General features: G+C 40.1%; 1 protein-coding gene and 1 pseudogene across 4 annotated transcripts in view; both read left to right on the forward strand.

The window, feature by feature from the left end:
* Positions 1-6,681: 6,681 nt before the first annotated feature.
* Positions 6,682-6,801, forward strand: LOC126295567 (5S ribosomal RNA; annotated as a pseudogene).
* A 4,716-nt stretch (positions 6,802-11,517) lies between these two features.
* LOC126295208 (histone acetyltransferase KAT2A) overlaps positions 11,518-27,833 on the forward strand; it is a 298,502-nt gene continuing 282,186 nt past the window's right edge. The window contains exon 1 of one of the 4 annotated variants that reach the window (XM_049987541.1): positions 11,518-11,616. The gene's annotated coding sequence lies outside the window, so the exon portion shown is untranslated. Of the gene's footprint in view, positions 11,664-27,833 lie in introns of all 4 variants that reach the window. The other 3 variants (XM_049987542.1, XM_049987543.1, XM_049987545.1) reach the window with 3 other exon arrangements.

The following is a 27,833-nucleotide window of genomic DNA, read 5'->3' on the forward strand; positions in this document are numbered from 1 at the left end:
AAAATGTATTGTCCAAATACTAAATGACAAGGTCAAAACTGCTAAAGATGTAGATACTGAGGATAGACTGTACTCTAGTTATTTACAGACCAAAAGTATCTACAGAATGGAAGTAGAAAAAGGAAAGAAGGAAGGCAATACTAGATTTGTTGAAGAAGCTTGTAAAGCAGCATGGGACCTGGTTAATAAACACAGGAAAAAACCCACCTCTTCTCTTATTCTTGCACTCCAGATGAGCTTAATGTCTATTTTATAAAAATAGTGGAAAACACAGTAGCTGAAATTCCTGTCTTTGGAATAGATCGTACAGCTGCTGTGAAATTTGAGAATAAATGCAGCATGGTAATGTGGAAGAGAGTGTATCCAAAAGAAATAATAAAAACTGTAAAAAGCTGCAAATCTTCAGGGAGCCCTGATACTTATGGCATATCCTGTACTATGTTAAAAACTGTAATAAGTGAAATTGCACAGTCATTAGCAGGAGTAATAAATAAATGCGGCGTGCAGGGGAATTTCCAGATTTCCTGAAAGTAGCACGCACAGTGCGTGTTTACAAAAAAAGGCAGTCCACATGAAGTGTCAAGCTACAGGCCCATATCTATAATACCAGTACTAGCGAAGGTGATGGAATCAATAATGAAAGAACAACTATTACGTTACTTTAAAGGAAATAGTCTTTTATGATGCGCAACATGGCTTTCGGAAGGGCAGGTCAACAACAACAGCTGTACTTGACTTAGTTACAAACATAAGTCAGGGTTTTGAAGACAAAGAGTCTATAGCACTATTATTCTGTGTCCTTAGTAAGGCATTTGACTGCATCCCACATAAGGACCTCATCAGAAAGCTATAAACATAGGGTATAGGGGGATCTGTCCTGCAAACCCTTGAATCCTACCTCAGAAAGAGACGACAGATTGTCTCCGTGCAAGGAGCTGATTCAGGTGAGAAAAGAAGCTACAGCATGGTGTGCCACAGGGATCGGTAATAGGGCCCCCGCTGTTCCTTATCTTCGTAAATGACATAAGCTCCAATGGGCACACCTTGCAGTTTGCGGATGATACAACCTTGTTCTCAAAAGTAGAAAATGTCAAACAGGCAGTCCAACAAGCAGAAGTCTTGTTCAATGAAGCTAAGGCCTGGTTTATTGTGAACAAAATGAAAATTAATGAAGAAAAAACTCAGAGGAAGATATTCAGCCACATCAATAGTGGAGCACTGGGCAACACTGCAGATGTTAAACTTCTGGGCTTTCTCATTGATATCAAATTAACCTGGCAACAGCACACCAAACATATATCTTCCAAACTTTCACGTGTCCTGTATCTCTTGAGGAAACTGAAAAGTACAGTACCAGAACAGTACCCTCTAACAGTGTACTATGCAATGTTCCACAGCCACATCAGATATGGGCTGTTGTTGTGCAGCCATTCAGCAGGATGCAAGAATGTCCTTCTACGGCGAAAGATAGCAATGAGCATCATTACTTCAAGCAAAAAAACAGACCACTGTAAACCAATTTTCACCAGCTTAGGAGTTCTGACTGTTTACAGCCAGTATATATTAATCTGCCTCTTCCACATAAAGAGAAACGATGATATTTACAGAAAGAGAAACAAAGACAGTATTGACATACCAAGGTGTCGATTAGCAAAGACACAAAACAGCTTCCCAATGGTGGCTCTAAAATTGTTTAGTGCTCTACCTGATCACATTCAGTCCTTACCATGGGAGCAGTTTAAAACTACTATTTTGTGTAAGCTAAAAGAGCAACCGAGAAAGCTTTTGGCAATGTTGACTGGAATACTCTCTTTCAAATTCTAAAGGTGGCAGGGGTAAAATACAGGGAACAAAAGGCTATTTACAATTTGTACATAAAGCAGATGGCAGTTATAAGAGTCAAGGTGCATGAAAGGGAAGCAGCGGTTGGGAAGGAAGTGAGACAGGATTGTAGACTGTCCCCGATGTTATTCAATCTGTATATTGAGCAAGCAGTAAAGGAAACAAAAGAAAAATTTGGGGTAGGTATTAAAGTCCACGGGGAAGAAATAAAAACATTGAGGTTCGCCAATGACATTGTAATTCTGCCAGAGACAGCAAAAGACTTGGAAGAGCAGTTGAATGGCATGGACAGTGTCTTGAAAGGAGGATATAAGATGAACATCAACAAAAGCAAAACGAGGATAATGGAATGTAGTTGAATTAAATTGGGTTTTGCTGAGGGCATTAGATTAGGAAACGAGACACTTAAAGTAGTAAAGAAGCTTTGCTATTTGGGGAGCAAAATAACTGATGATGGTCGAAGTAGAGAGGATATAAAATGTAGACTGGCAATGGCAAGGAAAGCGTTTCTCAAGAAGAGAAATTTGTTAACATCGAGTATAGATTTAAGTGTCAGGAAGTCGTTTCTGAAAGTATTGGTACAGAGTGTAGCCATGTATAGAAGTGAAACATGGACGATAAACAGTTTGGACAAGAAGAGAATAGAAGCTTTTGAAATGTGGTGCTACAGAAGAATGCTGAAGTTTAGATGGGTAGATCACATAACTAATGAGGAGGTATTGAATAGAATTGGGGAGAAGAGGATTTTGTGGCACAATTTGACAAGAAGAAGGCACCGGTTGGCAGGACATGTTCTGAGGCATCAAGGGATCACAAATTTAGCATTGGAGGGCAGTGTGGAAGGTAAAAATCATAGAGGGAGACTAAGAGGTGAATACACTAAGCAGATACAGAAGGATGTATGTTGCAGTAAGTACTGGGAGATGAAGAAGTTTGCACAGGATAGAGTAGCATGGAGAGCAGCATCAAACCGGTTTCAGGACTGAAGACAACAACAACAACAAAAGAGCAACCCTTCTACAATAATGAAGATTTCTTCTCTAGTAATAGCATAGTGTTTACTTGAGGTGCAGCTCAGTTCCATGACTCCAACAGCAAGTGTTATATTTAATTTTATATACTTGTATCTATTTTATAGTTGTGATATTATTTTAATCTAATTTATAACTTAAATGTGTTGTGCGGTATTAAATTATTATCATAGTATAGCTGTATTCATGTATTTTGATAATGTTGTATCTTGACGCTGTCTGTGCAGCTGTGGCTGGTGAATGACATAGAATTGGTGATAATAATAAAGAATTGGCATAACATTCCTCTGGACACTATACAATTATTATATGCAGCATTCCAATAAGAATTGCACATGTATTAAGAGCAAATGGGGGCCCAACCACGTATTAATAAACAATTCCGTAGCAAGTACAGGTGTTTGCATTATTTTGCATATCCCCTTCATCTTAAGCTAAAAAATGGACATAATTTGGGGAGTAGAAACTGGTGCAATTCTCTTAAGCTTGAAAAAAGGTTAATTAATTATTGAAAATATTTTCTCAGCTTTGTGAATACCACCGCATGTAGCTTTAGCAAAGTTACGGACTTTCTAAAGATCTTCACATATTTGTTTGCACGCTAACCGATTTTTCGATTGCTGTCGATTTTGTTCTGCTCAACGTCATATTTTTTGCTGATTGAGAATCATTAAAAAGTATGGTGCTTAGCCTACAAGCACAGTCCACTGATTTCTAAGACACATGAAGTCTAATGGGATCATAGCATATACCGAATTCCGCTGCTATTGCAAATTTGTCCCACTAAAATGAATTCGAAATAAAATGACTGTCCTTATTTGTATGATTCGCTGGAGACCTTCTGTGAAGTTTGGAAGATAGGAGACGAGATACTGGCAGAAGTAAAGCTGTGAGTACCAGGCGTGAGTCGTGCTTCGGTAGCTCAGATGGACGCCAGCACGGTAGCTCAGCGTGTTCGGTCAGAGAGTTAGCAGCCCTCTGCAATAAAATAACTGAGCTAATCGATCAACAACGAACTTAAACGTTGGTTCCCGGGTACGATTCCCGGCGGGGTCAGGGATTTTCTCTGCCTCGTGATGGATGGGTGTTGTGTGATGTCCTTCGGTTAGTTAGGTTTAAGTAGTTCTAAGTTCTAGGGGACTGATGACCGTAGATGTTGAGTCCCATAGTGCTCAGAGCCATTTGAACCATTCGAGCCAGTAATGTCTTTTACGCCGGCACGGTAGCTCAGCGTGTTTGGTCAGAGGGTCACGTGCCCTCTGTAATAAAGAAACTGAGTCAGTCGATCAACAACGAACATAAATGGATGTCTTACGAAGTCCGCCCAGAGCAGATGCAGCGAACAAAAGTGAACAAAATGAGATTAAAAAAAAAGAAAAAAGATGGACGCCGGCACGGTAGCTCAGCGTGTTCGGTTAAAGGGTTAGCAGCCCTCTGCAATAAAAAAACTGAGCTAATCGATCAACAACGAACTTTAACGGATGTCTTACGACGTCCGCCCCGAGCAGATGCAACGAACAAAAGCGAACAAAATGAGATTTAAAAAAAAAAAAAACAGAAAAGATGGTAGAGCACCTTCCCGCGAAAGACAAAGGTCCCGAGTTCGAGTCTCGGTCGGGCACACAGTTTTAATCTGCCAGGAAGTTTCATATCAGCGCACACTCCGCTGCAGAGTGAAAATCTCATTCTGTCCTTTTTTAATTTCTTGCAGACTACACTTTTGATTTACGCTTTACAATAGCTAAATTACTCTTAATATCGCTCTTCCTCCAGAAAACATAACACTTACAAATTACACATTCTGTTTCATAGTCATTTCTCCCTTCTTTTATGAAGAACCAATCTTCTGAATATTTTTCTTGGAATGAACGCTTCCTCTTTGGCATTTTGAGTTCACTTGAAATAGTCAAATGCTAATAACAAATTGATGAGATGATGAGGTCCCATACTCCGAGGAGCATAGGATACGATGCAGGAGAACCGCACCGCTGACTAGGCAAGGTCTTAGCAGAGGTGGTTTGCCATTGCCTTCCTCCAACCGTAAGGGGGATGAATAATGATGATGAAAACGACACAATAACACCCAGGCATCTCGAGGCAGGGAAAATCCCTGACCCCACTGGGAATCGAATCCGGGACTGTGCCGCTTAAGTGGAGTTATTGAACGCAGTTTTCCGAAATTCCTTCACCATGGAAAACGAATGGAATATTCCAGAATTTGAAACATGAACAGCTGGTAGCATGAGTTTCTTAGAAGTAGATACCTTAGGGGTTGCAAAGCAACCCAAATCGCTTGATACGGGCAAGTCTTCAGGTCCAGATTGTATACTGATTAGGTTCCCGTCAGATTACGCTGATACAATAGCTCCCTACTTAGCAATCATATACAACCGCTCGCTGACCGATAGATCCGTACATGCAGACTGGAAAATTGCACAGGTCGCACCAGTGTTTAAGAAGGGTAGTAGGAGTAATCCATTTAACTACAGACCTATATCATTGACGTCGGTTTGCAGTAGGGTTTTGGAGCATATACTGTATTCAAACATTATGAATCACCTCGAAGGCAACGATGTATTGATACGTAATCAGCATTGTTTCAGAAAACGTCGTTCTTGTGCAATGCAGCTAGCTCTTTATTCGCACGAAGTAATGGCTGCTATCGACAGTGGATCTTAAGTTGATTCCGTATTTCTAGATTTCCGGAAAGCTTTTGACACCGTTCCTCACAAGCGACTTCTAATCAAGCTGCGGGCCTATGGGATATAGTTTCAGTTGTGCAACTGGATTTGTGATTTCCTGTCAGGAAGGTCGCAGTTCGTAGTAATAGACAGCAAATCATCGAGTAAAACTGAAGTGATATCAGGTGTTCCCCAGGGAAGCGTGCTGGGACCTCTGCTGTTCCTGATCTATATAAATGACCTAGGTGACAATCTGAGCAGTTCTCTTAGGTTGTTCGCAGATGATGCTGTAATTTACTGTCTAGTAAGGTCATCCGAAGACCAGAATCAGTTGCAAAGCGATTTAGAAAAGATTGCTGTATGGTGTGTCAGGTGCCAGTTGACGCTAAATAACGAAAAATGTGAGGTGATCCACACGAGTTCCAAAAGAAATCCGTTGGAATTCAATTACTCGATAAATAGGACAATTCTCAAGGCTGTCAATTCAACTAAGTACCTGGCTGTAAAAATTACAAACAACTTCAGCTGGAAAGACAACATAGATAATATTTTTGGGAAGGCGGGCCACAGGTTGCGTTTCATTAGCAGGACACTTAGAAGACGCAACAAGTCCACTAAAGAGACAGCTTACACTACACTCGTTCGTCCTCTGTTAGAATATTGCTGCGCGGTGTGGGATCCTTACCAGGTGGGATTACGGAGGACATCGAAAGGGTGAAAAAAGGTCAGCGCGTTTTGTATTATCACGAAATAGGGGAGAGAGTGTGGCAGATATGATACGCGAGTTGGGATGGCAGTCATTAAAGCAAAGACTTTTTCGTCACGGCGAGGTCTGTTTACGGAATGTCAGTCACCTACTTTCTCTTCCGAATGCGAAGATATTTTGTTGAGCCCAACCTACATAGGTAGGAATGATCATCAAAATAAAATAAGAGAAATCAGAGCCCGAACAGAAAGGTTTAGGTGTTCGTTTTCCCGCGCGCTGTTCGGGAGTGGAATGGTAGGGAGATAGCACGATTGTGGTACGGTGAACCCTCTGCCAAGCACTTAAATGTGAATTGCAGAGTAATCATGTAGATGTAGATGTAGACCTTGTGCGCGGGAAGCGAGAACGCTACCGCAAGACCACGAACAGCCATACCTTGTTGAATACACCGGTTCTCGTCCGATCACTGAAGTTAAGGCAACATCGGGCCCGGTAAGTACTTGGATGGGTGACCGCATGGGAACATCGTGTGCTGTTGGCTCCCCTTCAATAACAAATTAACCCCGATAAAACTCAGGCAGGCAGAGAGCCAAGTTGGTGCGGAGCTTCAACTGAACGGAGCTAAGGGACAATAATGGAAGCTCAACAGCGTTGAGTTCACAGTGGCACCAACAAACGTCGTCAGACAACATCGCCAGAGGTCGCCCAATAACACCGGCCGACAGCTGGTCATACTGCGTCAATTTTTGGCAGGGCCAATGACGTTAGGCGAGGTTAGAATCAATTCTATGTATGAAGTAGGTTAGTTTTAACCTCTTAGGTTGGGATGGATACCACGACACCTGTACGGAGAGAGTGCTGCCTGCATAGCGGCTTCTGCTGTTAAAAGAGACGCCGAATGCATTGAATGAGCTGTCCTGTCTTCGTAAAGAATGTGACGAGTGCTATACACTCTGTTCTCAGTTATCGGAATAGCCAGACAAGTTTTACGAATACAGTATATCAGAGGACGAGAGAAACGTTCTGTTACATACTCGAGATAGTTCGTAGCGATCTTGAAAAGCAAATTATAAACACAATGTTTCGCTGTATTTATTTAATGTAGTGCAGACGTACGTCGATTAACGTCCCATGACTTTCATTTAGCACACGATTGTAAGACAAAGTGTAGCATGAGATACTCTGAAAACCTAAAGCAGTTAAAAATGGGAATATATACCGTACATCACATTTGCAATTCACTTCATATTAACAGTATCACTACCCCACCGGCAGAAAACGCCAGTAAGCACTAATCTACATCTACATCTACTCTGCAAATCACATTTGAGTGCCTGGCAGAGGGTTCGTCGAAGCACCTTCACAATTCTCTATTATTCCAATCTTGTATAGCGCGCGGAAAGATGGTTCAAATGGCTCTGAGCACTATGGGACTTAACTTCGGTGGTCATCAGTCCCCTAGAACTTAGAACTACTTAAACCTAACTAACCTAAGGACATCACACACATCCATGGCCGAGGCAGGATTCTAACTTGCGACCGTAGGGGTCCTAGCTCCTAGAACCGCTCGGTCACCTCGCGGAAAGAACGAACACTTATATCTTTCCGTACAAGCTCTGATTTCCCTTATTTTATCGTGGTGTCAACAAAACATTTTCGTATTCGGAGGAGAAAGCTGGTGATTGGAATTTCGTGAGAAGATTCCGTCGCAACGAAAAAGGCCTTTCTTTTGATGGCGTCCAGTCAAAATACTGTACCGTTGCAGTGACACTCTCTCATAATACAAGACGTGTTGCCCTTCTTTGAACTTTTTCGGTGTACTCTGTCAGTCCTATCTGGTAAGGATCCCACACCGCACAGCAGTATTCTAAAAGAGGATGGATAAGCGTAGTGTAGGCACTCTCTTTAGTACATCTGATACATTTTGTAAGTGTCCTGCCAATAAAACGCAGCTTTTGGTTAGCCTTCCCCACAACATTTTCTGTGTGTTCCTTCCAATTTAAGTAGTTCGTAATTGTAATACTTAGGTATTTAGTTGAATTTGCGGCTTTTAGCTTAGATTGATTTATCGTGTAACCGAAGTTTAACGAATTTCTTTTAGCACTCATGTGGATGACCTCACACTTTTAGTTATTTAGGGACAACTGCCAATTTACGGACCATTCAGATACCTATCTTTTCTAAATCGTTTTGCAATTTGTTCTGATCTTCTGATGACTTTATTAGTCGCTAAACGACAGCGTCATCTGCAAAAAACCGAAGACGGCTGCTCATATTGGCTCCCAAATCGTTTATATAGATAAAGAACAGCAAAGGGTCTATAACACTACCTTGGGGAACGCCAGAAATCACTTCTGTTTTACCCGATGACTTTCCATCAATTACTACGAACTATGATCTCTGTGACAGGAAATCACAAATCCAGTCACATAACTGAGACGATATTCCGTAAGCACGCAATTTCTCTACAAGCCGCTATAAATAATTTGTAGAGAACTAGTGACAACGTACCACAAAAAAGATCCAGTACAATAGCTATAAGCGTATAAGATATGCCAAACTTTTCACTTGAACAAGTTATTTTTTTTGAGGTCATAATCTATGCCTAAAATATCCATTACAGATTATACCTATTTGAGGTTTCGAATAACCCTGCCATTTCAATCCATAGATTTCGGTCTATAGCCTGATGATAATATTTTCATCCTCAAGATGCCACAAAGTCACTCTTTCTTGGACTAAGCTTACCAGTGTCTCACGCTTCATATTCGTGTACCAGAACGTTGGCCGATTTGACCGAAAAAAAAACAACAACAAAAAAACCATTTGAATTTCACCGATTCTCGTACGAAGTCTGTACGTTCTGGAGATAAGAACGGTACAGTGTGACTGCGCACTTCGTGGCATACTGATTTGAAAAAATCGGCCATCTGCAGCCTATGTCGGTGATCGGCGGAATCCACTGACATCGGTGCTACTGTGACCACAGCCTTGGCCAGTTACAAAGCTTCCGATCTCATCGACCGAACGCGAACAATTCGGACGACAGTCGGTAAAATTAAAATCTGTTTTTTTTTTTAAATTCTTATTGGCGGACACGAGACTATGTGTGAACTGTGATAAACCGGTAAGTTTAGTCAAAGAAGGAGTTCGTGGCGTCCTGTCCTGAGGATGTATTCAGTTTATAAAGTTGTCTGCAAATATGGCGTACATATGTGTTTCCACTTTTCAGTGCTTTAGGTGTTCAGAGTATCTTACTCTAAACTTTGTCTTTCACAGGTATGCTGAATGAAAGACACTGAAGGTTAATTGATGTGTGTCTGCACAACTTCAAATAAGTTCAGAAAAAGAGATTTCGAGTTCTTATAGAGGTGGGATTCGAATTCTATTAAAAAATACGATACATTAAAGATACAGTTCCGGCTCAGGTAAAAATAGAAATGACCCTTCAAAGTTTTTGTTTAATATGTTGGATGCTATTTATGATGCCCTAAAAACCAAATTAAAAGCTAATATTTTCACTCTTGCACACAAAATTAAAATTATTCTAAACCAGATTTCGGAGCTATGTTTTGTGCAACTCCATTAAAGGTTCAAATGGCCATGAGCACTATGGGACTTAACATCTGAGGTCATCAGTCCCCTAGAACTTAGAACTACTTAAACCTAACTAAGGATATCACACACATCCATGCCCCAGACAGGATTCGAACCTGCGACCGTAGCAGTCGCGCTGTTCCAGGCTGAAGCGCCTAGAACCGTCTGGTTGCACTAAAGGACGCTGTAATATAATTGACTTAGATTCCTAAAAGCTACACTTAGTCGAAATAATGGTGCCACCAGAAATCTTGTTACTTTCTTTCTCGAACCCACTGGGCAGGTGTAGTGAAATTTACAGCACTCGCCATGTTCTTTACGAGACAGTCCAATGGCTCATTTACATGCATTCGCCATCTTTTCAATAGCAAATTCCGCGTTGTTATACTCGTATCCAAGCACAGAAGTGTCATGGTGTCTACCTGAAAGTTAAAAGTCTAACCTACTTCATCCACAGAATAGATTATAACCTAACGTAACCTAAACTCCTATATCCCGCCAAAAACTGACGAACGAGATCAGAAGCATTGTGACCAAGCTGTCTGCCGATTTTATTGAACCACATTTGGTGACAGAATCTGACGACCTTTGTCAGTGCAAGTGGAAAGCAACTTTAAGGGACAGCGGCAACAATAACTTGTTGTTTAGCTTAACGACTGGAGATGAAATAGAGATCCACGCAACAATAAATAGGATAAGAATATTTCTCTGAAATCCGGAAAACTAGGGCAAACTGCTGCCCCGGATGTATTTTTCAGAACACCGACCTCTTCAATCAACGTTTTTATATGGGGCTCCCAAAACCAGATTTCGTAAACCGATTTCCCAATTCCGCTTCTGAATGGTTATGAACACTTCAAAATTGATTCGGGAAATCCATTTCTGGTTGCCGGTTTTTCAGTTGCAATCGATTTTTCGCTCACATGTAAACGCAACCGGTTTTAAAATATGCATGGGTGTCAGTTGTCGTCTTGATTCTAAAACTTATCAGCAAATATTGGCGGTGTGACTTTTTGTACATGAAGGATAAGTTGAATATTAGACTGAAGCTGTTTACACCTCGTCTAATTGAAGCGAAATAGCTATTGTGCTAACTAAATCATTAAATGTATCAGCTGTTTACCAGACGCCATATTTAACTAGGCTAGCGAATCCGCTTCGGACCTTAATATGTAAACAAGGCATCGGTTTCGGAGATTCGGTTTTTTGTCTTCCGGAAGGTGTATCACAGGTAAACGTAGTGAATCTGAAACAGGGGCTGTCTAGAAAAGCGAGGACTTCTGGCAACACCGTTTTAATCTGGTGGGAAGTTTCTAGAACGAGCATTCGATCGTCACAGACCCTCCGCATGTTGCCATGTGCAGTAGACAAAAATTGCAAATGGTCCAGATAGCTATGACATCTTTGCTCGAACAACCCATGTATCTTTCCGTGAAAATCGACATCCGGTGGTAATCAATTTGCACAATCTGTGGTGGTTGAATTGAAAATGTTACATTTCCTCTGTTATTCGTGATGGAACCTAACCGATTAGCATTTTGCGTTTACTCTCAGTACGTAATTACTACCGTACTGTGATTTTGTTCCATGTGTTCTACACTGACTAAAGCAACGAGTTAACCCGTTGGAGAAATGTCAGTGTACCGTTGGTAACAATTTGGTATAATATCTTTAGCACTTGAGCTCTTTGACAGCTTCTGTGCAGCAGGCCTCATATGTTTGTTTTGATACCTGGGAGAAGCGTCAGCGGCTGTTAGCGGTTAGTTGTCTACTGATTGAAGAAGCAGTTTTTGCATAGATGCTAATGTACGATAGCATACTGTTTAATGACACATTTCAAACTATAAAATTCTGTGTATGTTGATGCTGCAGTTGTCTAAGAGAAAGAAAATTTTTGTTTTGCAAATACAGGAAGGATTGTTGTTGCCGCACCCTCCATCCTAAATCCAGTCCGTCACGTATAAGAAACACTACGAGTAATTACATGCAAGTGTTTTCTGCAAGCGGATGCTACCTGTTTGTACACGATAGGAACATAACAAATAGGGACGCTTGTCAGTGTGTAGATATAAAGTGCTGAAAGTCACTCTTCCTTGCAGAAATGGTCCCCTCCTCCGTCTGGTGTAAGCCACTGTACCATCCACTTGTTTCCGAGGTTTTTCCCGCTGTGAACTGTACATAGAATATGTAGAAGATATTTTCCAATTATGATATTATTAATAGCGTTGGGGGGTGTATTAGTTGTCAGTGCAGTTGGATATTGCATAATTTTTTGTGGACACACTGTACGAGAGCTAAGACACTTCACTGAGGCCTCAGCGCTGTACTGTGTGACTGCACTAATACCGTGGTTTGCACTAATACTGATGGTGTAGTAGGTACACAGTGATAATTCCTCAGTACAGATCTGAAACTGTGTTAAACCTTTGAAAGTCCTTTTTTGTTGTGCTATTTCATTAAATGAAAATTTCCAGTTTCCTCTTTGATACCAAAATTTATTCTGTGGTGAACCTGTCATTTCATACTCATTACATGTAGACCTATGCATATGTGTTTAAAGAAGATTCAAGATGCAGGTTACAAATGTGTTATGATAGAGCTCTTTGTTCAAATGTTGGATGTTGGGATATTTACTAGCAATCAGTTTATTTTCATTGACAAAACTACCTTGTTTACCAACAGGAGTGCAGGCAATTTATTAATCTCCATTTATTTCTTTTAGTTTCTGTCCCATTGATGTACCCATTTGTCATCAATGGTACATTTGATTAATAAATATTTTTCTGATTTGGGGATTGCCTGTGTTGTAGGTCCAGTTTTCAGTGACTAAAGGAAAAAAAAAATCATTTAGTGAAATGAAGCCAATTTATACATGTTTACCCAAACAGCAAACCACTGTAAATTATACAGCAAATGGTACTTAGCATTGAACAATGTGTTAGGGTTTCTTCACATTACATTTGTGTATGGTGCACAGGACGATTGAGTACTTAAATCCTCAGTGCACACTGTATATAGTTTAATCTTGCTTTTGCAGTATCTATGGACTGATATGAAGGTGGCTGAAAAGTATCTCTAGAATTTCCCATTATATTGGTCCTAGAAAATTTGTAAGTGGGCTTTCACAGAATATTTGGCATCTACATTCAAACATTTGCCAATTCTGGTTTTTCAACATTCTTATGACACCCTCCTATTGATGAAACAAACCTATGATAATTCTTGCTGTTCTCCTCTGTGTAACCCTATTAATTCCATATGGTATCACACACATGTATAAGCAATATTCTACATCCAAATTTATAGCCAGTGAGCCACTGTATGGTGCATAGAAAAGGTTATTTCCTGTTGTATCAGTTAGGATTTCTTCCCATTCTGCTCATGTATTGATCACAGGAAGAATAATTTTTTACAAACCTCTGTGTGTGCTCTAATTAATCTAATCTTGCCCTCATAATCCCTATGGGAGCAATATGTGGTGAGTTGTAGTATATACCTAGAGTCATCATTTAAAACTGGTTCTTGAAACTTTGTAAATAGGCTTCCTTGGGATAGTTTACATCTCTCTCCAGGAGTTTGCCAGTTCAGTTTCTTCAGCATGTCTATGACACTCCCCCGCAGTTCAAACAAATCTCTGACCATTTGTGGTGTCCTTTGCTGTATATTTTCAATATCACCTGTTAGTCCTGTTTGGTATGAGTTTGAGCAATATTCCAGAATGGCTTGCATGAGTGATTTGTAAGCAATCTACTTTGTAGTCTTATTGCATTTTTTCATTGTTCTGCCAATAAACTAAAGCCTTCCATCTGTTTTACACCTGACTGATCATATATGATCATTCCATTTCATAGGTCAGTACCAAAAGAGAATGTGAAATAGTGTGTTGCTGCTAGGTAGTAGCCATGGAAGGGGTGTAGACGAGACGGTTCAGGCAAATTAGAAATATGGTATCAAGTCACGAGTATTATGAAGCCTTAGCCAGGTGACAGATGAAATAGCGAATTTGTGCAATGGTTTTGATAAACAGGATCAGATTGTTGTAACAGGTGGAGCAGGGAACAGCCTGGCAAAGAACAGTGATTAAAGCATTGGGGGTGACCTTGATGATATAGGAGTAGCAGCTACACCCACAAATGTGAGTTTTGTGGAGGTCCTGCAGTTCCATAACCAGCCCTGGGTTAGCATTGCTGTGAGCTGTGTGAACACTGAGTTGAGAAGGCTGCTGCCGACTGAAATGAAATCTTACTAGTGCTGTGCCAGTTGCTGCAGGTGGGAGATGTGAATATACCAGACATGGCATATACCTGAATAGGAGAGGGAAATATAGGTTGGCGGATAATATACTAATATACGGGGGCCCACCATCACACATAGCAAGACCCCCATGTTTATTATGTCAGAGGGACTTTTTTTTTAGGTTGGAATCAAGGTTCAGGTAACCTGTTCTGAAAGCACTGAAAATAATGGAAGAACCTCACAAAATGCTTAAGAATGCACAGAAAAGCAAGGTTAGCTTATTTTAAAAAATATTAGAGGACTGAATAACAAGTAGAAGAGCTTCTTGTGTGGGAAAATTAGAGAGCTCTGCAAAGATAGACATCCCGTGCCTGTTTGAGCACCACATGACCACAGGGTTAAATAAGTTACATATAAAAGATTATGCTACTGCAGCCTACTTGTATAGCACTAATATGTTAGAACGAGGAGTTGTTAAATATATTAAGATACAACACAAATTAAAAAACATTGAGACTGTAGATTTCATAGTGATTAATACATAGAAGTGTGTGCTGGTGAATTAATACTGAAAAATAGTTCACTTTCAATTGTAACTGTATATAGATCTCTGATGGGAAATTTTGAATTGTTTATGAGGAATCCAGATTCCGGGTGAATAGAAGCATCCGATTCCACCCGTCTACTTTGGCCCATGGTGTAAGGGTTTGTGTGTGTTGTGGTTTTGTTTTTTTGTAGTTGTAGGTGTTGGCTCTTTCATATCAATAGCTATGGTTCACCTATATAGGTCAAGGGAAGTGTCCAATTACTTTAGATTTTGTATTTTTTTTTGTTAGTCTCTTTGTGTGTTTTGTTATTGTGGTGTGTGTTTTTCTGTTATATTTAGCTTGTCCCCTCCCTAAAACCTCCAGTTTCCCATAGTTGCCCTGTTAGTTTGATTGTATTTTAGGAGGGAGATGTTATTGTCTTATTTATATGTGTTTTCGTATTTGTTGCTGTGTGTATGTAGTGACATCATTGGCACCATATTGTAGACACTTAGAATAGCCATTTCTGCCGTATCGATGACATTATGGGTCAAAGCAGATGAGTGGAATAGGACACTTCTGTAATCCCCAGATTACTAACTGTGCTAGCTGTCAGACAGCAATAAGCAGTTATTGATCTGTGGTGACTTCAGTGTGGATTTTATACAGGATTCTGGTAGGAAAAATGACCTGTAAACATTGTTTGGATCCTATAATTTGATCTCAATAATTAACATTCCATCACGGGTGGATGAAGATAGTTGGACCCTAACTGATAATGTTTTCTTTGGTGAAGCTCCAAGCAAGAAAATAACGGTTTACACAGTAAGAAATGCTCTCTTTGAACATGATACTCAGTTAGTTATGATAAGTAACATAGTTCCTTCCAATATGGATACTCTTCAGTGGAAATAAGTTGTAATAATTAATTACTACAGGATGAATGTTTCTAAGAATAGTTTAAGGAGATGACTGGGAGAAATTACAATGAACCAAACGCTAAAATAGAATTTAATCTATTCCATAATAAATTCATATCATTATTTGAAAATAGCTTTCTGCATAAGTTAATCAGAAAGGGATATAAGCACAGCTGAGGGGGTGGGGGGAGAGAGAGAGAGACCACATGGCTCACAAGAGAGATTAAAGTATCTTGTGAAAGGAGAAGAGAAATGTACCTTCTAGCAACAATAAGTAGGGATCTCACATTAGTTTCACCCCACAAGAACGACTCTGTGTGGCAGACCAAGACTCGAACTCGGGACCTTTGCCTTTCGCGGGCAATTGCTCTACCACTGAGCTACCGAAGCGCAACTTGCGACCCATCCTCACAGCTTAATTATGCCAGTACCTCATCTCCTACCTTTCAAACTTCACAGAAGCTCTCCTGTGAACCTTGTAGAACTAGCACTCGTGGAAGAAAGGATACTGTGGAGACATGGCTTAGTCACAGCCTGGGAAATGCTGCAGAGTGTCACAACTTGACCAGAAGAAGGGATCGGTTGGTAATACATGTTCTGAGGCATCAAGGGATCACCAATTTAGTATTGGAGGGCAGTTTGGAAGGTAAAAATTGTAGAGGGAGACCAAGAGATGAATACATTAAGCAAATTCAGAAGGATGTAGGTTGCAGTAGGTACTGGGAGATGGAGAAGCTTGCACAGGATAGAGTAGCATGGAGAGCTGCATCAAACCAGTCTCGGGACTGAAGACCACAACAACAATAACTGTTGTGAATCTTACCTGTAGTGGATGCAATTGAACAGTTCTCAAACTAATTGTTGATAACGAACTTCACAAGGGAGTAAATGTTATCAGCATGACGAGCTGTTTACAGAGTACTCACATGAGATTCTAATTGGATGCCCCACATTATCCTTATTACGTGCTTCTTTGCAAAACAAACTTTTTTCTCAATGTCGGGCTATCCTTGATTGTAATTCTGTAATATATTAGTGAATGAATCTTTTTATTAAGGTCACCTCCCCCTTGGCAGTCCCCTCCTGGAGTTCCAAATGGGGGACTATTCCAGAATCCTTTGCCAATTCAGAGGTCATCATGACACTTTTTCAGCTACAGGCCACATGTTCTGGGGATACAAGTTGTTGTTGTTGTTGTCTTTAGTCCTGAGACTGGTCTGATGCAGCTCTCCGTGCTACTCTATCCTGTGATAGCTTCATCATCTCCCAGTACCTACTGCAACCTTCATACTTCTGAATCTGTTTAGGGTATTCATCTCTTGGCCTCCTCCTGTGATTTTTACCTTCTAGGCTGACCTCCAATGCTAAATTTGTGATCCCTTGATGCCTCAGAACATGTCCTACCAACCGGTCCCTTCTTCTAGTCAAGTTGTGCCACAAACTCCACTTCTCCCCAATTATATTCAATACCTCCTCATTAGTTATGCGATCTACCCACCTAATCATCAGCATTCTTCTGTAGCACCAAATTTCGAAATCTTCTATTCTGTTCTTGTCCAAACTATTTATTGTCCATGTTTCACTTCCATACATGGCTACACTCCATACAAATGCTTTTAGAAACCACTTCCTGACACTTAAATCTATAACCGATATTAAAAAATTTCTCTTCTTCAGAAACGCTTTCCTTGCCATTGCCATTCTACATTTTATATCCTCTCTACTTCGACCATCATCAGTTATTTTGCTCCCCAAATAGCAAAACTCCTTTACTACTTTAAGTGTCTCATTTCCTAATCTAATTCCCTCAGCATCACCTGACTTAATTCGACTACATTCCATTATCCTCATTTTGCTTTTGTTGTTGTTCATTTTATATCCTCCTCTCAAGACAATGTCCATTCCGTTCAACTGCTCTTCCAAGTCCTTTGCTGTCTCTGACAGACTTACAATGTCATTGGTGAACCTCAAAGTTTTTATTTCTTCTCCATGGATTTTAATACCTACTCTGAATTTTTCTTTTGTTTCCTGTACTGCTTGCTCGATACACAGATCGAATAACATTGCGGATAGCTTACAACCCCGTATCACTCCCTTCCCAACCACTGCTTCTCTTTCATGTCCCTCGACTCTTATAACTGCCATCTGGTTTCTATACAAATTGTAAATAGCCTTTCGCTCCCTGTATTTTACCCTGCCATCTTTAGAATTTGAAAGAGAGTATTCCAGTCAACATTGTCAAAAGTTTTCTCTAAGTCTACAAATGCTAGAAATGTAGGTTTGCCTTTCCTTAATCTTTCTTCTAAGATAATGCGTAAGGTCAGCATTGCCTCACGTGTTCCAACATTTCTACGGAATCCAAACTGATGTTCCCTGAGGTCGGCTTCTACCAGTATTTCCATTCGTCTGTAAAGAATTTGCTTTAGTGTTTTGCAAATGTGGCTTATTATACTGATAGTTCGGAAATTTTCACATCTGTCGACACCTGCTTTCTTTGGGATTGGAATTATTATATTCTTCTTGAAGTCTGAGGGTATTTCGCCTGTCTTATACATCTTGCTCACCAGATGGTTGAGTTTTGTCAGGACTGGCTCTCCCAAGGCCGTCAGTTGTCTACTCCCAGGGCCTTGTTTCGAATCAGGTCTTTCAGTGCTCTGTCAAACTCTTCATGCAGTATCGTATCTCCCATTTCATCTTCAGCTACACCCTCTTTCATTTCCATAATATTGTCCTCAAGTACATCACACTTGTATAGGCCCTCAATATACTCCTTCCACCTTTCTGCTTTCCCTTCTTTGCTTAGAACTGGGTTTCCATCAGAGCTCTTGATATTCATGCAAGTCGTTTTCTTTTCTCCAAAGATCTCTTTAATTTTCCTGTTAGCAGTATCTATCTTACACCTAGTGAGATAAGCCTCTACATCCTTACATTTGTCCTCTAGCCATCCCTGCTTACCCAATTTGCACTTCCTGTTGATCTCATTTTTGAGAAGTTTGTATTCCTTTTTGCCTGCTTCATTTACTGCATTTTTATATTTTCTCCTTTCATCAATTAAATCCAATATTTCTTCTGTTACCCAAGGATATCTACTAGCCCTCGTCTTTTTATCTACTTGATCCTCTGCTGCCTTCACTACTTCATCCCTCATATCTACCCATTCTTCTTCTACTGAAATTCTTTCCCCCATTCCTGTCAATTGTTCTCTTATGCTCTCCCTGTAACTCTGTACAACCTCTTGTTTAGTCAGTTTATCCAGGTCCCATCTCCTTAAATTCCTACCTTTTTGCAGTTTCTTCAGTTTTAATCTACAGTTCATAACCAATAGATTGTGGTCAGAATCCACATCTGCCCCTGGAAATGTCTCACAATTTAAAACCTGTTCCTAAATCTGTCTTACCATGTCTGATACCTTCTATTATCTCCAGGCTTCTTCCATGAATACAACCTTCTCTTTTGATTCTTGAACCAAGTGTTAGCTATGATTAAGTTATGCTCTGTGCAGAATTCTACCAGATGGCTTCCTCTTTCATTTCTTACCCCCAATCCATATTCACCTACTACGTTTCCTTCTCTCCCTTTTCCTACTCTCGAATTCCAGTCACGCGTGACTATTAATATTTCGTCTCCCTTTACTACCTGAATAATTTCTTTTATCTCATCATATATTTCATCAATTTCTTCATAATCTGCAGAGCTAGTTGGCATATAAACTTGTACTACTGTAGTAGGTATGGGCTTAGTGTCTATCTTGCCCACAATAATGCATTCACTATGCTTAACCGGACTACTGTTTTTTTTATTCATTATTAAACCTACTCCTGCATTACCCCTATTAGATTTTGTATTTATAACCCTGTATTCACCTGACCAAAAGTCTTGTTCTTGCTGCCTCCGAACTTCACTAATTCCCACTATATCTAACTTTGACCTATCCATTTCCCGTTTTAAATTTGCTAACCTACCTGCCCGATTGAGGGATCTGCCAATCCACTCCCTGATCTGTAGAATGCCAGTTTTCTTTCTCCTGATAATAACATCCTGCAGAGTAGTCCCCATTCGGAGGACCGAATGAGGGACTATTTTACCTCCAGAATATTTTACCCAAGAGGACGCCATCATCATTTAAGCCATACTGTAAAGCTGCATGCCCTCGGGAAAAATTACAGCTGTAGTTTCCCCTCGCTTTCAGCCGTTCGCAGTACCAGCACAGCAAGGCCGTTTTGGTTAGTATTACAAGGCCAGATCAGTCAATCATCCAGACTGTTGCCCCTGCAACTACTGAAAAGGCTGCTGCCCTCCTCAGGAACCACACGTTTGTCTGGCCGCTCAACAGATACCCCTCCGTTGTGGTTGCACCTACAGTACGGCCATCTGTATCGCTGAGGCACGCAAGTCTCCCCACCAACGGCAAGGTCCATGGTTCATGGGGGGATACAAGTTGTATGTCTTTAATGCAGTGGTTTCCATTGCCTTCTGCATTCTGGTGCCCTTGATCAGTGCAGGTTCTTCCACCCACCCCAAGAACAAGATAGCACCCCAGACCTCTGCCCCTCCCTGACAAAGGAGTAGGCAGAATGAGGGCAACTTCTTATGCCAGAATTTTTCGGTCGCCAACACCAATTATTAATTAAAATTTAAATGGTGGTGGGATTAGAACCTGTGACCAAGGACACTTTGATTACTAATCAAAGATGCTACAGCTAGTAAAATAAGTAAAGTTTTTGGCATTTTCATCTCTAAAATGTGATATTATCTGTAACGCAACAATTAGAGGAGAGAACTTGGCTGTTATTTAGTTTAAATGGATTGACATTTTTTTCTAGTTGTATTTGATAATTGTTTTATTTTTTACTGTTTCTTTCTAAATAAAGTTTAAAATGGATAACATAGTTTTGTTAAAGAACACGTCTGTCATGTAGAGGTTGGTTGGGAGACAAGTATTTAATATCTTTTTGAAAATATTTCTACTATCTGCCATTTTTCATTGGGTATTATATTTAGAAGTGCAGTGTACTGGCCACGTTTCTTATTTAAATGTAGGTTTCATTGAGCTAGTGAAGATTTTTTTAATACCTTTCAATATTTTCTGTTAGATGCCAACGAGAACGGGTTGTTAATAATACATTTCATTGCTGCTATGTTGTTCTGCCTGGAGACTAGTTTGATGCATTTCTACACACCACTCTATCCTATGCAAGCATCTTCATCTTTGCTTCATCCCTGTGAACCTGCTCATTGAATTGAAACCTTGTTCTTAGTCTACAGTTTGACACCTCGTGCTTTGCTCCATTACTAATTTGACGATTTCTTGATACCTCAGTATGTGTCTTGACACCGACGGCACCACAACAGCATCAACTTTCGTTTCTCATTTTTCCAATCTCTGTCTCCCTCTTTACAGTTTTTACTTTCTACAGCTCCCTCTACTAATGTAGAATTTATTTCCTGATTTCATAATAGGTGAACTATTATCCTGTCCCTCTTTCTTGTCAGTGTTTTCCATATATTCCTTTTTCGCTGGTTCTGCAGAGAAGCTACATAATCCTCACCATATCAGTCCACCTAATTTTCAACATACTTCTGAAGCACATCATCGCAGATGCTTCGATTCTATTCTGTTCGAGTTTTTCCTCACTTAGTGTCTCACTACCATAAAATGCTCTGCTTCAAACATACATTCTCAGAAATTTCTTCCTCAAATTAATTGTCTCTTGTCTTGGAATGAAAGACATATAATTTTCATCTCACTTTGAAAACAGCGTTACTCAGATTCAGTAAGTTTTGTCTTCTTCAGAACACATGAAAATCTTTCCTAGAAGGCATAACTGTACTTGTTAAATGAAATTGCATTGTGTGCAGTTCCTGAGCAAATTGTGGGCTTGTGTGGAATCTCTCGTTAAACATGTGGTAGCCTTAACCACCTGCACAGGCTAGTAAATGCTGTGTCAAATGAACCACTATTTGGGTTGCGAAAGGTAAACCAGGACAAATTAGATTGACTGTAGTTGTCTTTGCACAATACAGGATGTGAGAAAAACATAACCATTGTCTGAATCGAACAGTCAGAAAACTCTTTAACTTAAAATTCTAATCTTACTTTGCTGTCATCTGAAGCCACATTTCTTTTTTGTGCTTAAAGTTATTTGCATTTACTGTCAGTATACTCACTAACTTTCTTCACTTTGCTCCCTCTCATACGTTGACAAAAAAGAGAGAGAGAGAGAGAGAGAGAGAGAGAGAGAGAGAGACGTTCTTGAAAAGTGGAGTTGGTGCTAGTCAGTCTTACATAAAATAATCAACTAATTCTGCCTTCAAATTCAAGGCCATGTTCAGTATTACACCAAGAAACATCTTCAGTGCTAATGAAACATCCCTCTACAAGTGCCATGTGAATGTTTTGTAAGTGGAGTGACTTTCTGTGTCTTTTCCTTAGTATACATATTTGTAGCGTTTACAGTTTCAGTAACAGGGTTGTCAGTGAAGGAGAGTTGGGAGTTGGGAATATTCGTGTTCAGATTTTGGTTGAACTCCTTGAGGAATGGTGAAATTTTGTTGTGTAGCAGAAAAAGGAAACTTCATAAGATCTCCGTTGCCAGCACAATAAACCTTCCAGGTATTTGATACAGGTTGTCTTTCTTTATCACTTTCCACTCCATCCGTAGATTCTGATTCACTAGACCTTCTACCAATGTATGGGTGTACTGTCTACCATGCACCTCATGGTGATTTGCAGAGTATAGATGTAGATATCACTCCACATGGTGGAAGTTCCTTCCAAGTCGCTTTCGTCACTAAATTCCCCTTTGTCTCCAGTGTCTTCGAGAAGCCACCTGGCAATATCTTCTACACTTACACATTTACTACTGGCCATGATCCTACAAAAAATGGTGTGCCTAGTGAATTACAATGGATTGGACGGAGAGCGCAATAATGGAAATGTGTCAGACATCTGATATCAGAGCTGTAGTGAAAAATTGTAATGTCAGACATAATCCAACAGTGGATCCAAAACGCTTAGTTTAATTTCCTCCTCTGTACCATGCTAATCAATGTCCTTTTCTATTTAATTTCTTTTAGCATTTGTTCATTAGATTTCCTTTCAGTCCTGGATATTTTGTGGCGTTTTTCAAGAACCATACCTCTGTTATTGCTTTTAATTTTTTCTTTTCTTTCTTCCCTAGAGCCTACCCTTCAAAATTCTAACTTAAAATACTTCAAATGAATGTTTTAATTAATGCCACTCTTGTTTCAGTATTAAGGTGGTTGTTTGTTAATAGATTGCTCTTATTTCTGATTGTTCAGTCATTGCACTTCTTTTGTTAATGTCCATTATTGGTTGTCATCTGTTGTTATACTTAGCAAAATTTATTTACTTGCATTAGCGTTTTATTGCCTTTCTTAATGTTAGACATTATTTGCCCAACTTATCTATCACCATCATCTTTTGGCATTTATATTCAGTTTTTGGTCACCCAGTGCAACAGTTAAAAATTTTAACATATAGTCCGTGTTCTTTTCGGAATCTGCGGAGACTGCTTCATCATCAACGAATCAAATACAGTGTATCTGCTACCCACTAATTTTGATCCCTCTGGTGCTGCTTTTCAATGTTTGTATTTAATTTTCTATAAGTAAATTAACTGAATAATGAAGGAGACGACCACCTTGTTGGACATTACTTCTTCACCTAGTCTCTTTCTTAAGGCGGTTTGTGACGGTGCCCACCTATGTTGTCCATTAAGCCATCATTTTATTTATTTATATATTTATTTACATTTTCTTTATGTGGAGCCATCATAATGATGGCTTTTGCAAATGTCAGACTTAATGCTATAGTTGTATTTACCCTTAAGAAATACACTATATTCTGTAGCTGAAATCTCGATGATTATAATCTTGGGGAATATCTGTTAATGGACTTCTAGGAATTGCAAATGATTTACACAATGCAGATTTCCAAGTAACATGGATTTTTTCCACATTTATGATTACCATAAACATTTCTGTTACCAGATCCACACCACATGTTTCTGTGGAGGTAGGTACCTCCACCTCTCCTCTTCACTAACAACATAATCACTACATGCAGACACAGTCCTTTCTGGACACAGCATTACCAGAACACAGCGGCTGTAGATTATGCAAACAGTGCACACACTTGAGTTTTTGAGATAGTCATGCATTTTATTTTGATGATTAAAAATCAAGTGCATTAAACATAGTAAGTCTAAATTAAACAACATCCATCAATTCAAAAGAATTAACAAAGTAACAGCTTTGTAAGAGTACATCTGATAATCGACACAAATATGTTGGTCAGATATATACAAACGTTTTTCGTGTTGTTGTTGTGGTATCCAGTTCGAAGACTGATTTGATGTAGCTCTCTGTGCTACTCTCCTCTGCAGGCCTCTTCATCTCTGAATAACTACTGCAACATACATCCTTCTGAATTTGCTGACTGTATTCTTCTCTTGGCCTCCCTCTACAATTTTTCAATCTACATCTCGATAGCTACTCTGCAAACCACCATACGGTGCGTGGTGGAGGGTATCCTCTGCCACTGCTTATTTCCTTTCCTGTTCTACTCGCAAACAGAGCAAGGGGAATGACTGTCTGTGTGCCTCCGTATGAGCCCAAATTTCTTGTCTCTTATCTTTGTGGTCTTTACATGTAGGATTGTTCTGCAGTCAGCTTCAAATACCGGTTCTCTAAATTTTCTCAATAGTGTTTCTCGAAAAGAGGTAGTCTTCCATCCAAGGATTCTCATTTGAGTTTCTGAAGCATCTCCATAACACTTGTGTGTTGCTCGAACCTATGGGTAACAAAGCTAGCAGCCCGCCTGTGAATTGCTTTGATGTCCCGCTCAATCCAACCTGGCACGGATCCCAAACACTCACGCAATACTCAAGAATAGGTCACACCTGTGTCCTATATGCGGTCTTTTCTACAAGTGAATGACTCTTTTTTAACATTCTCCCAATAAACCGAAGCAACCATTCACCGTCCCTCCCACAGTTCTCACATGCTTGTTCCGTCTCGTATCATTTTGCATCATTACGCCCAGATATTTAAACAACTTGACTTCGTTTGAACGTTACAGGTTTGATCTCCCTACTCATCTGCATTAACATACATTTTTCCACATTTGGGGCTAGCTGCCTTTCATCACACCAATTAGAAATTTTGTCTAAGTCATCTTATATCTTCCTACAGCCACTCAACTTCGACACCTTACTGTACACTACAGCATCATCAGCAAACTACAGCAGATTGCTGCCCACACTGTTCGCCAAATCATTTATGTATATAGAGAACAACAGTGGCCATATTACACTTCCCTGGGGCACTCCTGACAATACCCTTGTCTCTGATGAACATACTGGGTTCCATTATTTAAGAAACCGAGCTCCATATGCTCTTAAATGCTTTTCTGAAATCTAGAAATTTGGAATCTACCTGTTGCCTTTCATCCATAGTTCTCAGTATATCGTGTGAGAAAAGGGCAAGCTGAGTTTCGCCTGAGCAATGCTTTCCAAAAGCATGCTGATTTGTGGACGTAGCTTCTCAGTATCAAGAAAGTTTATTATACTCGAACTGAGAATATATTCAAAAATTCTGCGGCAAACAGAAGTTAGGGATCAGAATGAGATTTTCACTCTCCAGCGGAGTGTGCGCTGATATGCAACTTCCTGCCGCAGATTAAAATTGTGTGCCGGACTGAGACTCAAATTTGGGACCTTTGCCTTTCCCAGACAAGTGCTCTACCATTGAACTACCCAAGCACGACTCACGACCCTCCTTCACAACTTCATTTCTGCCAGTACCTCGTCTCCTACCTTCCAAACTTTACAGAATCTCTCCTGCGAACCTTGCATAACTAGCACTCCTGAAAGAAAGGATATTGCGAAGACATAGCTTAGCCACAGCCTGGGGGATGTTTCCAGAATGAGATTTTCACTCTGTAGCAGAGTGTGCGCTGATATGAAACTTCCTGGCAGATTAAAACTGTGTACTGGACTGAGACTCAAACTCGGGACCTTTGCCTTTCGAGGGCAAGCGCTCTACCATCTGAGCTACCCAAGCATGACTCATGCCCCGTCCTCACAGCTTTACTTCTTCCAGGGCACACTCAGCTGCAGAGTGAAAATCTCATTCTAGAAACATCCCCCAAACTGTGGCTAAGCCATGTCCCCGCAATATCCTTTCTTCCAGGAGTGCTAGTTCTGCAAGAGAGCTACTGTGAAGTTTGGGAGGTAGGAGACGAGGTACTGGCAGAAGTAAAGCTGTGAGGACGGAGCGTGAGTTGTGCTTGGGTAGCTCAGATGGTAGAGCACTTGCCCGCGAAAGGCAAAGGTCCTGAGTTCGAGTCTCAGTCCGGAACACAGTTTTAATCTATCAGGATGTTTCAGAAGTTAGGGATATTGGTCTGTAATTTTGGAGGTCTGTCCTTTTACCCTTCTTATATACTGGAGTCACCTGCGTTTTTTTCCATTCACTTGGAACTTCGTTCTGGGCAAGAGATTCACAATAAATGCAGGCTGTACTGTACTCGTAGTAAAATCAAACTGGGGTCCCATCCATACCTGATGATTTATTTGCCTGTAAATTGTTTGGTTGCTTCTCTACACCAGCTATGCTTATCTCTATGTTGTCCATAAGGGAATCTGTCCGATGGTCAAATGACAGTATGTTTGATTGATTCCCCTGTGTGAACGATTTCTTGAATGTGAAATTTAAAACTTCAGCTTTTGTTTTGCTATCTTCAATTACCTCACCAGACTGGTCAACAAGGGACTAAATGGAAGCCTGAGACCCCCTCAGTGTTTTTATGTAAGACCAGAATTTTCTTGAGTTCTCTGCCAGAACTTTTGCTAAGATGTGACGGTGGTACTTGTTGTATGCTTCACGCATAGATCTTTTCACAGCCGTACAAATCTCTACTAACCTTCGCTTGTCATCATTTGTGCATTCCCTTTTGAACCGAGAGTCCAACCCCACACTTTCCTCCATTACTAAATTGGTGATCCTTTGATGTCTCAGAATGTGTCCTGCCAACCAATCCCTTCTTCTAGTCAGTCTGTGACACAAATTTCTTTTCTGCCCAATTCGATTCAATATCTCCTGGTTAATTATTCAGTCTATCTATTGAATCTGTGACATTTTTCTGTAGCACCACTACTAAAGTGTCTAGATTCGTAACGAAATTTCCTCAGCATCACCTGAATTCGACCACATTCCATTATACTAGTTTTGCTTTTGTTCATCTCGTATTCTCCTTCCAAGGCATTGTCCACTCAATTAAACAGCTCTTCTAAGTCATTTGTATGTCTAACAGAACTGCAATGTCATCGGCAAACCTCAAATTCTTTATTTCTTCTCCCTGCACTTTAATTCCTACTCCAAACTTTTCTTTGGTTTCCTTTACTGCTTGTTCAATGTATAGATGGAATAACATTTGTGATAGGCTGCAATCCTGTCTCACTTCCTTCTCAACCTCTACTTCTCGTTCATGCCCCTTGACTCTCGTCACTGCTGTCTGGTTTTTGTACAAGTTGCAAATAGCCCTTCCCTCCCTGTATTTTATCCGTGCTTTCTTCAGAATTTCAAAGAGAATATTCCAGTCAACATTGTCAAAACCCTTTTCTGAGTCTACAAATGCTGTAATGTAGGTTTACCTTTTCTTAACATATCTTGTAAGAGAAGTCATAGCTTCAGTATTACCTCGCATTTTCCTACATTTCTCTGGAATTCAAACTGATCTTCCTTGAGACTGGCTTCTACCAGTTTTTCTGTTCTTTTGTAAAGAATTCGTGTGCAACCGTGACTTGTTAAACTGATAGTTCAGTAAATTTCACATCTGTCAGCACCAGGAATTGGGATTATTATATTTTTCTTGAAGTCTGAGGATGCTTCGTGTGCCTCAAACATCTTGCACACCAGGTGGAAGAGTTTTTTCATGGCTGGCTCTCCGACAGGTATCAGTAGTTCTGATGGAATGCCGTCTATTCCCAGGGCATTGTTTTGACTTAGCTCTTTCGTGCTATGTCAGATTCTTCTCACATTATTATGTCTCATCTTCATCTACATCATCTTGCATTTAAATAATGTTGCTGTCAAGCACATCTCCTCTATGTACTCCTTCCACCTTTCAGGTTTCCCTTCTTTGCGTAGTACTGGTTTCCCATCTGAGCTATTAATATTCGTACAGCCGTTTCTCTTTTCTTCAAAGGCCTCTTTAATTTTCCTGTAAGTACTATCTGTCTTTCCCCTAGTGATATATGCTTGTAAAT

Source organism: Schistocerca gregaria, chromosome 11 (genome assembly GCF_023897955.1).
Source record: "Schistocerca gregaria isolate iqSchGreg1 chromosome 11, iqSchGreg1.2, whole genome shotgun sequence".
In the NCBI taxonomy this organism is placed as follows: domain Eukaryota; kingdom Metazoa; phylum Arthropoda; class Insecta; order Orthoptera; family Acrididae; genus Schistocerca; species Schistocerca gregaria.